This window comes from Taudactylus pleione, unplaced genomic scaffold (genome assembly GCF_031769625.1).
Source record: "Taudactylus pleione unplaced genomic scaffold, aTauple2 ptg000454l, whole genome shotgun sequence".
NCBI classification, from domain to species: Eukaryota; Metazoa; Chordata; class Amphibia; order Anura; family Myobatrachidae; genus Taudactylus; species Taudactylus pleione.
This window is the reverse complement of record NW_028284856.1, coordinates 2,297,825-2,309,866: the sequence shown is the minus strand read 5'-3', so window position 1 is coordinate 2,309,866 and position 12,042 is coordinate 2,297,825. Positions and strand designations below refer to the sequence as shown.

Below are 12,042 nucleotides of genomic sequence, written 5' to 3'. Positions count from 1 at the left end.
TTTGACAGAGTGACTATCGGGCTCTTGGTCACCTCCCTGACTAGGGCCCTTCTCCCCCGATTGCTCAGTTTAGACGGCCGGCCAACTATAGGAAGAGTCCTGGTGGTTCCGAACTTCTATCATTTACAGATGATGGAGGCCACGGTGCTCATTGGGACCTTCAAAGCAGCAGATATTTTTCTCTACCCTTCCCCAGATTTGTGCCTCGAGACAATCCTGTCTAGGAGGTCTACAGACAATTCCTTGGACTTTATGCTTGGTTTGTGCTCAGACATGCACTGTCAAGTGTGGGACCTTATATAGACAGGTGTATACCTTTCAAAATCATGTCCAATCAACTGAATTTACCACAGGTGGACTCCAATTAAGCTGTAGGAACATCGCAAGGATGATCAGTGGAAACAGGATGCACCTGAGCTCAATTTTGAGCTTCATGGCAAAGGCCGTGAATACTTATGTACATGTGATTTCTTATTGGGGTTTTTTTTGTTTTTTTTATTAAATTTACAAAAATCTCAAAAACATTTTTACAAGTTGTCATTATGGGGTACTGTGTGTAGAATTTTGAAGACAAAAATGAATTTATTTAGTTTTGGAATAAGGCTGTAACATAACAAAATGTGGACAAAGTGAAGCGTTGTGAATACTTTCCGGATGCTCTGTAACTAATGCTTCTCTATTAAAATGCACATTCTATTCTAAACACACTTATTAACCCCTTCACTTTTGAGGGTTTCATCAGTCATGTCCTCAGTGCATTTTCCACTTTCATTTCAACATTAATATCACTTATTTTCTTATGCAGCACCCACAGAAATTATAAATTTTTCAAAATATAATACATTTTCAGAAAATACCAGTAGTCTTTTTGTTATATATAAATTAAAACATCCTCCCCTCATCTATGGAAAATGTAATTTTTACAAAGAGCAAGATAATATTGTCTGGTGATCGCCAGACATCCGCTACTAATAGACCGCATGTTTCTCATATGACAAGTTATCCAACCAGCTTTACCTCTTTCTACATCATAACCTAAAATCTGTAATTTGTGTGATCTTATTAGGATGTGCTGAAGTTTGCCTTGTGGACCTTGATTTTATTTCTCATGTTACAGCTGCCTGTAAATTATACTGCCGTTTATATAATTATATTGACTTTACAAGTTTCTGCCATGGGAAGAGGTCAGCAGTTTATCAAAGTGATGCACAAGTACTAGGTAGTTTCAGTTGCTGTTATCTCCAGTTATCTTCAAGCAGAAAGAGTCATAGGTTATACTGTATAAGGGCTTTGTTTTTGCTTTTAAGTTATCTTCCACTGTGGCATGTACAGAGTGGTGTACATTCCATTCTGTAGTGTTCATTCTAGCACCCTGCACCTAACACAATTCGTGCAGTTCCTTTTTCCTACCTGGGGTCTCGCTCTCTGCTTTGGTTCCTCTAGCACACTCTGGTCTCTATCTCAGCAGTTTAAGCAGCAGCTGAGTGTGCTAGAAGCACTAGAGCAGAGAGCGACACCCCAGGCAGGAACAAGGAACTGCACAGGTTGTGACAGGTGCAGGGTGCTAGAAAGAACACTAATTCTGCATCAGGCCCATTTTGTCTAGTTTTCAGTCTTGTTATCCTGAACACAGATTTTATTGCATATAGCTTTAGAAATCATCTACAGTACATACTGGTTCTAAGTGTAGTGTTTAAACTAAGGCAAGCTGAGGGGAAAATGTGGGAAATTAATTTCAAGGTGCAAAAATGCTCTTGCTGCAGAAGACTGTACTAGTGGTTTATAATGTATTGGTAAATGTGTGTAGTGCTAAGAAGTATTTTATTATTATTATTATTATCCTTTTTATATTTTCCACAGTGATGTGCGACCAGTAAAGTTCAAACTGATCATACAGGGGGTCAGTAGAGTTATAAGCAAGCCATTTTTGTATGCGAAATACACATTCTTGTACTGCGCAAAAATGTGTACATGCATCCATCTATAGTTTTTGGGGATTTTTTTTTTTTGTATCCTTTGTGTCTTATTACGCCTGAATAAACGGAGCGGGGAAGAGATGAGAAAGCATTTGCTGAGTACAGTTAGGACGTGTCAGGAGGTTTATCACTTGTATGTGCTCGACCCTTGGAACATAACTCTATGCTGATGATGATCATTGACATGGATCTTTGGTACGCCTCACTCCAAAAATAATTGCCTGGACTGGTTAACGCTAATGTGGGTGGATAAATAGCATTCCCTCCAAAGTCACAACCAGCACCAGGCTGGATTGGCCACATTACTGACCTCTTTCCAAGGAAAAACATGTATCAAGTCTTTGGCCCTCATTCAGAGGCGGTCGCAAGAAGCGATCGCTCTCTCTGAATGAGGGCGGCCGCTTCTTTTACCACCCACAGCTTAGCAACCGACCAGGGTGATGGTCGCGATGGTCAAGACCATCGCGACCATCCGGGATTGCGACGAGACCCTAAGGTTGGGTCTCGGCAACCGCAAGCCCCAGGGAGCTTCCTGCTCTGATCGAGCAGGAAGCTTCCCACTGACATCACTGCTGATGTCAGTGCGGCCTCCCACAAAACGGCAAGCGTTCCGTCAGGAACGCCTCCGTTAGTGTAGCCACCCCCCTGCCCCGCCTACAAAACGGGCCGAGCTGTCGATCAACATCGACAGCCGGCCCTTTTGTAGTGAGCTCCAGAGCAAGAGAGTTTCTCTCTTGCTTCGGGGCTTGCGCACATGCAGTACGGGTGCTGCGCGTGCGCAGGGCCTTAACATCGATCCGGTTGCGAGCGCTCAGCGCTTGCGACCGGGTCTGAATGAGGTCCTTTATCTTATAAAATGCAGTACAAGCCATGACTGATCCAAGATAAAACCTGCAGGATAGAGTCCATCAGTCAAAGTGGGCTGAAGCCCCCAGCCTTTTCTGCACCAGGCATTCCTAGGGCAGTGGTTCCCAAACTTTTTTGAATCACGGCGCCCTCGAGTATCAGTATTGTTTGCAAGGCACCCCTAGGCCAAAAGTTTGTTAATGAGAAATTCAGAAAAAAAACGATTAAGTGAATTGTGCTTCCCTGTAATCCTTAGGTTCAGTTATATGTTGGGGAACAGGTCTGCGCTTCTGTTTGTCCACATATTTACATTACATTGATAATAAATCATTTGATTTGGTGTTGGACCACCAAGCTGAGGCACCCCTGCAAGTATCCTGAGGCACCCCAGGGTGCCACGGCGCATAGTTTGGGAACCCCTGCCCTAGGGGAATCTGCTTCAGAAAAATAATGCAAGCCACTCCCCTTGGAAAAACTAGCCCTGTGCTGACAGCTGAAAAAGGACTTTTACTACGATGTTGGTGTATTTTACTATGTGGCACTGCAAATCTCGGCGGACCCCGACTACCAGGGCAAGCTGTCAGTTCTATAAATGCCAGCAAACCAAAGCAGTTTATGGTGGGCAGGACTTGCTGGGACCAGTAGAGCCAAGTATTGAAATTCTATTTGCATTTTAAATACTAACCATCCAGTGGAGATGGGATCAGCCCCAAAGCTATCAGCACAAAGCTGGATTTTCTCTAGGGTGAAACATGGGGAAGTCAAACCTGTGCTGAACAGGATGGGGCTGTGTCCAACTTTAACACCAAGCTGAGGTTTTCCTGCTATAGTTTGAGCATCCCCGCCTGTCATCGTGCCATTCTGGTTGTGGCTTTTGTGTGAGGAGCCCACATTGTACAGCTCGCAGCCCTGGCTATGAGCGCTAGAGCTTGGTTCACAATTTGAGAGAGGATCACAATGCAGTTTCTTTAGTTTATTAAAAGAAAAATAGGTGTGAGGCAAATTCTGTGCAGACCTACCTACCAATATTTGGGTTTGGGAATCAGGAAAGCACAAGCTTCTAAAAAATAGGGTGTGGTTGTGTCATGCTGGAAGTGGTCACACAATATTGGGATGTGCTACGTCCCCTAAGGTCATACTTGGCACTTCTGCAGCGCTAGGTCATCTCTATCCTTCCTCCCCCTAAATAGGCCCCTTCATTTCCACACACACCCTCTCATTATTCCCAGCAGTTGGCTCTATGGGCTCAATAATTCAAAGTGCGCTGTTAAGCCCGACCTGAAGGATTTCTTATCGCATCCCTCCTGGGGTGCGAGCAGAAATCCGACAAAACTGCTGGCGCTATGCCATTTTCTTCCCTTAGTGCAGCGGACACAGCATCGTGCCAGGTACTTAAGTCTGAGAATGCCGGTTCTTGTGACTAAACACATGTTTAAGGCGCGAGAACGGGCATTTTCCAACAAAACAGCGCGCTGGATTGAATGGCTTTTCAATAGCTATTCAATTCTTATTGAATTGAGGCCAAAGTAAGGGCTTTCAGCACAGTTGGACAGACCCCTGTAATTCAAAATCATAACAGTTGATCGTTATACAGAGAGAAACTTTGGGGTAAATTTACTAAAGTGAGAGTTTTTAGAAGTGTAGATGTTGCCCATAGCAACTATTCAGATTCTAGCTATTATCTTCTAGAAGGTACTAGTTAAATGTTAAGTAGAATCTGATTGGTTGCTATGGGCAACATCTCCACTTCCAAAAACTCTCACTTTAGTGAATTTACCCCTTTGAGATAGATTTATCAAAAATTCTAAAAGAGGTCAGGTGGAGAAGTTGCCCAATCAACCTTTGGCTATCATTTTATAGAATGTACTTGATAATTCATAGTTAGAAGCTGATTGGGAGCTAATGGCAACTCCTCCATTTGTCCTCTTTAGAAGGTTTGATACATATCTCCTTTTTCTTATAAATATTGCTGTATAAACCCTCTCCCATCTAGTTTTTGAAGGATCCCTGAAGAGATGTGTTATGACCGTTTGAATGTAAGAGGTTAGTTTGCTTGTCCAGTGTTGTGAATTGGGGAGTCCTGATAACAGGAGTGAGAGATCTGGGAATGGTTGTATATAAATGTTTATTGTGCAGTATTGTAACGAATGAGTATAGGGGCTGATTCAGTATTGCAAGTGCAATGCTGAACGCAGATTCCCAATTATCGGGAATCAGCGCATGTGCAGGACCCATTCTGCGAGCGTGCAGAATGGGTCCTGCATAATCGCATGCAGCCCCTTCGATGCCTCTGCAGAGGCATTTAAGGGGTGGTGCGGGGGAGGGTCCACCAGCATTTCCGGAAACTGGGGCTAGTCCGCCTCATTTTCCGGGAGTTGCAAGGCCAGGGACTACGTTGACTGCAGTCTCCTGGCCTTGCAATCCGGCCAGCCTAAGTAAGCTGAGGATGGGATGGTGATCCCAGCCTGCGACCTCGGTCACAATGCTGAGATCGCAAATGCAGTCGGGGGTGTCATACACCTCCTGCTGAATTTGCATATTTGCAAGGTTGGAATTACAAAGCTGCATGTGTGCAGCTTTGCAATTCTTTCCACTGCTGAATCACTCCCATAGTGTAATTTTGTTCTTTTTATGGATAGCACAATAAATAGCGCACAGCTGCTGGCTCTGTCATCTGGTCGAAATTCCCCCAGAATGTATGTACTTGTATGCACTGAATTTGGTATATTTTATGATTCCATAGTTTCTTGACTCTCTCTCCTTGACTACCCACAAAATGTAAATTTTTGAGGATGTGAAAAATATACTTGTCACGGCCAGGGTATTTCAGCATGGCGCTAGGCGTGTGTTACCTGTGAGGTCATTGTGGCGCGGGCTGTCTGGTGGTGGAGCTGGTGTCTGGCGGGGGGCTTTGGCTGCGCGCGTTGTTGTGCGGGCCTGTTGTCACTCTGCGCTGGTAAGGCCTGGCGGCATCTCCATTCCGTTTGGCATGGGTGCCGCCATCTTGCCTTCTGGCCATATGATGCGGCTGGCCAATCCTGGCGAGTCACATGTTCCCTCCGGCTAGTAACAGCACGGCATGGGGTATTTAGGAAGGGTCAGTGCCTTCCTTCTTGGCCAGTGCAATGTGTATCTCAGCCTAGCTGAGAGGGAGTTCTCTGTGCTTATCCTGTTCCTGTGAATTCGCTGTCTGCCAGTCTGCCTGTCAGCTCCTAGCTTCCACTGGACTACCCTGCTTCCTCCATCACCCTTGCCCATACCTGAGTGCCTGAGCCTGCTGACATCCTGCTCATTTTGCTTCAGTTCACTACCTGCATACCTGGCTTGATTATTTTCAGTCTCACTACCTGCACACCTGGACAGCTCTAATTGTTTCTACTTGGACATTAACCCATTACTCCCACCACAGAACTCTTGTGCACATTTATATATTCCTGGACTTTTATTTACTGCCATATTTTATGTCTACTCAAGCACTTATTAAAAAACCTAGTTTTTAATTCTAACCCGCTTCTGTGTTCGCACCTGCTACCACCCCGGGTCCACAAATAACCCAGAACATAACAATACTTGTCTAGTCAACTATATTATTAACTTGTGTACCCTAGATGGTTGTGGTACATTGACATGGTAAGGAGTGAGAGTATTGTTCTGTAATTCTACGAGTGTTTGAATTAATACACATTTATGTGTATTGCATTATGCATAGAAATCTTTACAATAGTGGTATTGCTTTTTATGAATTGTGCATGTGCTAATTTATTTCTGTATGCATAGAAAAAGAAGCTAAACCAATTAAGAAACCGCTAAGGGCTAAGAATAGTTGTGCACACAGTGCTCCATAGACTCAAAAATATACAGTCAGGTGCATAAATATTGGGACATTGACAGAATTTTCATATTTTGGCCTTTATTCACCACCACAATGGCTTTGAAATGAAACAAACAAGATGTGCTTTAGCTTCAGACTTTCAGATTTAATTTGAGAGTAATTACATCCAAATCAGGTGAACGGTGTAGGAATTACAACGATTTCTATATGTTTCTCCCACTTTTTAAGGGGCCAAAAGTAATGGGACAAACTAAACAATCCTAAATCTAACGTTCACTTTTTAATACTTTGTTACAAATCCTTTGCAGGTATTTACAGCCTGAAGTCTGGAATGCATAGACATCACCAGACGCTGGGTTTCATCCCTGGTGATGCTCTGCCAGGCCTCTACTGCAAATGTCTTCAGTTCCTGCTTCTTCTTGGGGAATTTTCCCTTCAGTTTTGTCTTCATCGAGTGAAATACATGCTCAATCGGATTCAGGTCAGGGGATTGACTTGGCCATTGCATAACATTCCACTTTTTAGCCTTAAAAAACTCTTTGGTTGCTTTTGCAGTATGCTTCGGGTCATTGTCCATCTGCACTGTGAAGCGCCGTCCAATGAGTTCTGAAGCATTTGACTGAATATGAGCATACAATATTGCCCGAAACACTTCAGAATTCATTCTGTTGCTTTTATCAGCAGTCACATCATCAATAAATACAAGGGAACCAGTTCCATTGGCAGCCATACATGCCCACGCCATGACACAACCACCACCATGCTTCATTGATGAGGTGGTATGTTTTGGATCATGAGCTGTCCCTTTCCTTCTCCATACTCTTCTCTTCTCATCACTCTGGTACAAGTTGATCTTTGTCTCATCTGTCCATAGGATGTTGTTCCAGAACTGTAATGGCTTTTTTAGATGTTGTTTGGCAAACTCGAATCTGGTCTTCCTGATTTTGTGGCTCACCAATGGTTTACATCTTGTGGTGAACCCTCTATATTCACTCTTGTGAAGTCTTCTCTTGATTGTTGACTTTGACACATATACACCTACCTCCTGGAGAGTGTTCTTGATTTGGCCAACTGTAGTGAAGGGGTTTTTCTTCACCAGGGAAATAATTCTTCTGTCATCCACTACAGTTGTTTTCCATGGTCTTCCGGGTTTTTGGGTGTTGCTGAGCTCTCCGGTGCGTTCTTTCTTCTTAAGAATGTTCCAAACAGTTGATTTGGCCACACCTAATATTTTTGCTATCTCTCTGATGGGTTTGTTTTGATTTTTCAGCCTAATGATGGCTTGCTTCACTGATAGTGACAGCTCTTTGGATCTCATATTGAGAGTCGACAGCAATTGATTCCAAATGCAAATGTCACACCTAAAATCAACTCCAGACCTTTTACCTGCTTAATTGATAATGAAATAATGAGGGAATAGCCCACACCTGTCCATGAAATAGCTTTTGAGTTGATAGTCCCATTACTTTTGGCCCCTTAAAAAGTGTGAGGCACATATAGAAACCGTTGTAATTCCTACACCGTTCACCTGATTTGGATGTAATTACCCTCAAATTAAATCTGAAAGTCTGCAGTTAAAGCACATCTTGTTTGTTTCATTTCAAAGCCATTCTGATGGTGAATAGAGGCCAAAATATGAAAATTCTGTCAATGTCCCAATATTTATGCACCTGACTGTATACAAAATAGCATGATCCGTACTGGGTAAGGTTCTCTCTAACACCATCTCTAACACAATTTGTGCAAACTGCATCAAACACATAATAACAATGTTGTCTCTCATTCCTCGTTCACACCTCTACTGTCTTCCAGTGAGAGTTGAATTCACTCACAAGTCGATCACATGTCCAGGCAGATGTGCAGGTTGTTATCATATTCCCCTAATGCTGCGTACACACTGGCAGATATATTGGCCAATCAATTGATTGGCCAATATATCATGTGCCCATCGGCCAGTGTGTACCAGCGTTATGTCTGTGAACAAAGTTGTTCAGACATATCGTGTCGGCTGTTTTGCACAGCCGATGGCAGATATATCTGCAGATATAACTGTCCATCGTGCTGTGTGTATGGGCGGTCATCTGGCCGCCCATACACTCGCAGCAAAGGCCGTGGGGAGGGGGTCGCGCCGCGGCCAGATGACAGATGATGGTTGTTCAGTGTGAATGAACAACCATCATCAGCAGATATATCTACAGATCAGTTGATCTGCAGATATATTTGCTAGGTGTGTACCCAGCTTAAGGCTGATAGAGCTGGTTGCAGAGCTATTTTGTCTTTTCAGTATTACTCTTCCTCAGCAGTTACTACAAGTTGAATGCTAATGTGTGAAGCTTTGGGTAGTCAGGTAGCAGAATGAAATAACAATGTACGTCAATGACTGATATAAGCACGTTAGGCATCGGTCACCTCAGACACCTCTCCTTAAGTGATGCACCATTATCCTCCCTCCTTTCACAGTATCTTGTGTGGAGCAAGCGGCTGTTTGGCAGACTTGGAGTGTGTCGCTGGCCTGTGACATCACTGACATGGAAGAGCAGCTTCACAGGTCAGCGTCCCGGCACCTAATGTGGGGAGCACTGAGAGGTAAATGAGAAATACAGAGTGTGTGACAGCAGGTCATTCAGTGTTCTAGGCACCACCTAAACTTGGCAACCTAGGCAATAGCCTTAGTTCATGTAGTGGTAGCGCCGGCTCTGTGTTCAACCCACAGGATTTCATCTGCATGATGCTCACCCACAAAGTGGTCTAGTGACTAAAAAAAAAATCTGAATTTTCAAGAACACATACTGCACTTGTATAAACATTGTGCTTTTCATAACATTGTACACTTAACGTGTTTTGTTTTCACATTTCCCTGCAGCTGTAACATTACAGACTTCGATCATCCACTTTCAACGTGTAAGAAAGGTGAGTGTTAACATTACATGCATGAAGTTTCTCATTTGCTTTTTTCTCATCTTGCTTTATAAGACCTGATAACAATACAGCTGTGTTTTTTTGATAAATGAAAATGGTAAGCATGCTACCCACACATGAACAACATGTTGTAGAATGTTACAGGTTTTAGTGTATCATTCATACAATATCATATGGTGCATAGACAGTTTGTCTTTTCTCATTACACTTTTTGATCCATAATATTATAGATAAGGAAATATAAAGTCATGCAGGTTTAAAGGGTAACTATCCCAAACTAATTTTCTAACAGGAAGCATTAAGGTTATTGTTCAGTGTTGGTAGAGCTGAAACTGATAGATACTAGGGATGGGCAGATCAATTCACCTCACTGAGTTGAGCCTCATGGCTCAACTCAGTGAAGTGTCTCGAGACACGGCTCTTTAGATAGAGCAGCGCTGGAGCCAGCAGGGGAGCCAGCGACTCAGAGTGAGTCGCTGACAGCTCCACCCCCCGCAGCCCAGCACTACAGCTCAGGGTTCTCAATGACTCTCCTGAGTCAGTGAACTCCCTGAGCCCTGGCAGTAGCTGCACGACTCAGTGAGTCGCTGACAGCTCCGCCCCCTACACTGCTGATCTGACACAGTGCACAGAAGTATGATCAGGTCGGATCAGCAGTGTAGGGGGCGGAGCTGCCATTCACTAGCTCCCACTGGCAGAGAGGCTAGGGGAGGTGAGTGTCTGGACACACCAAACACTGAGTGACTCGAATCATTCACTCATCTGAATGATTCGAGTCAGTGTGTTGAGACACTCACTCACTAGCGATCTCTAATAGATACTGACAAAACATTGCACGCTTGTTATGTTTGCTGTGATATCATTAGCAATCCCCAGCGTGTAAATCCATCAGTCTGCAGTCTGTACATAGTGATGGAAAGGATTGAACTGAATGATAATGTGATTTCTCATTCTGTAGTGAAAAACAATGAGTTGGACAATTGTTTATGTGAAGACAGTGGTGGAAGGGATCGTGTACAAGTTTGCTTCATCGTTTTACAAAGCAATATTAAAACCACCGTAAATCGTATGCAGCTTTCACAAACAAATCATTGGCCAAGTGTAATGCTCTGTTAGTTACAGCAAGTGCAGATATTTTGGGAATGTAGCCACAAGATTCAAAGCTGCAGTATTGTTAAAGTAACATCACGTTGGTTTTGCCTTAAAAAAAAATTTGACTATTTTAATTTTGTGACTCAATCGCCAAAAGCTATACATTGGCCACAACTTGCAGGCTATAATATTTATATAATGAAGTTGCCATGTATGATAATCCAAAGTAACGTTATCTATATTATAAAATAAAGTAGCTATATAATACTAGCTGTGTAAAGTAATTTTACAAGAAATGAGGGTCTAATGTAAATGATACAGTGTCATGTGTGTGTGGAATTGCAGTTTAAGAGAAGTGCAGATGACAATGCTTTTGTCTGCTTTATTCTCCGGAAACTGCACTTCCTAAAATCTGAAATAATTTATCCTCTGTTACATGTAACTTATACTTCCCTATTCTAATAAATTAAGACTGCTGCATTTCACATAATTAAACCATCACCAAACTCTTTTTTTTTTTTGCGCTCTCAATTTATACCTCTTTCGTCTCTATCAGAATTAAGTCCTCATTTACATATATCAGTCTCTGGTCCTCTATTTTATCTTCTTAGATTTTCTTCCCATGAAAATATATAAACTTGATGCTTTTAGTACCCTGCCATTACCTCTCTCCAATTAAAATTACTTCAGATGTATTGACACTTCCAAATGTGTTCTCGAATCAAACACTAATTGATTGCATAAATATGTAATAACTAATTGTTTAAATTAATATTACTTAAGATGGCCATACATGTAAAGATTATCACTCCCACCAGCCAACTGGTTGGCTGTTTGGAACGAACATCTGGTAGTGTATTCGAGCAAATGACAATCGACTATTTGCTCCTAAACAATGGAAACCGGATGAAAACTGTCGTTCAGACAAATTGGATAAATCCATTTTTGTCTGTTTTCCTGGGTTTGGGAGCAAATGGTCAATAGTCATTAGCTCCTAACCATTGCCAGGTTTTCATTCCAACAGGTTGGATAATCTTAAGGTGTTAGGCCAAATCTAGATACACTTAAAAAAACTCTGGAAAAATCTTTTGTTTTCAGAGGTCACATAATGGGAGTACACCTGTGTGCAATTAAAAGTATTTTCATTGATTTAAAAATAAATTTATCAGTCTGTGAACGGTCCTGCATGAGTATAACTAGAGAGATCAAAGAAAATTCAAAGCAAATCATAAGAATCTTATTGTAAGCACAAATCAGAAGACGACTACAACATTATTTCAATCACTTTAAATAACTCCCAGAGCACTGTCATATCGATCATAGCGAACTGGAGAGAATATTTTACCATAATGAATTTGTCCAAGATAGGGCATCCAA

The 12,042-nt window shown here is 42.4% G+C and overlaps 1 protein-coding gene across 3 annotated transcripts in view; it reads left to right on the top strand.

Annotated features, from left to right (window-relative positions):
• Nucleotides 1-12,042, top strand: part of ALPK1 (alpha kinase 1) — a 184,988-nt gene that overhangs the window by 26,386 nt on the left and 146,560 nt on the right. For 2 of the 3 annotated variants that reach the window (XM_088448335.1, XM_088448333.1), the window contains exon 2: nucleotides 9,518-9,564. The gene's annotated coding sequence lies outside the window, so the exon portion shown is untranslated. Of the gene's footprint in view, nucleotides 1-9,172; nucleotides 9,241-9,517; nucleotides 9,565-12,042 lie in introns of those variants that run through there. The other variant, XM_088448334.1, reaches the window with a different exon arrangement.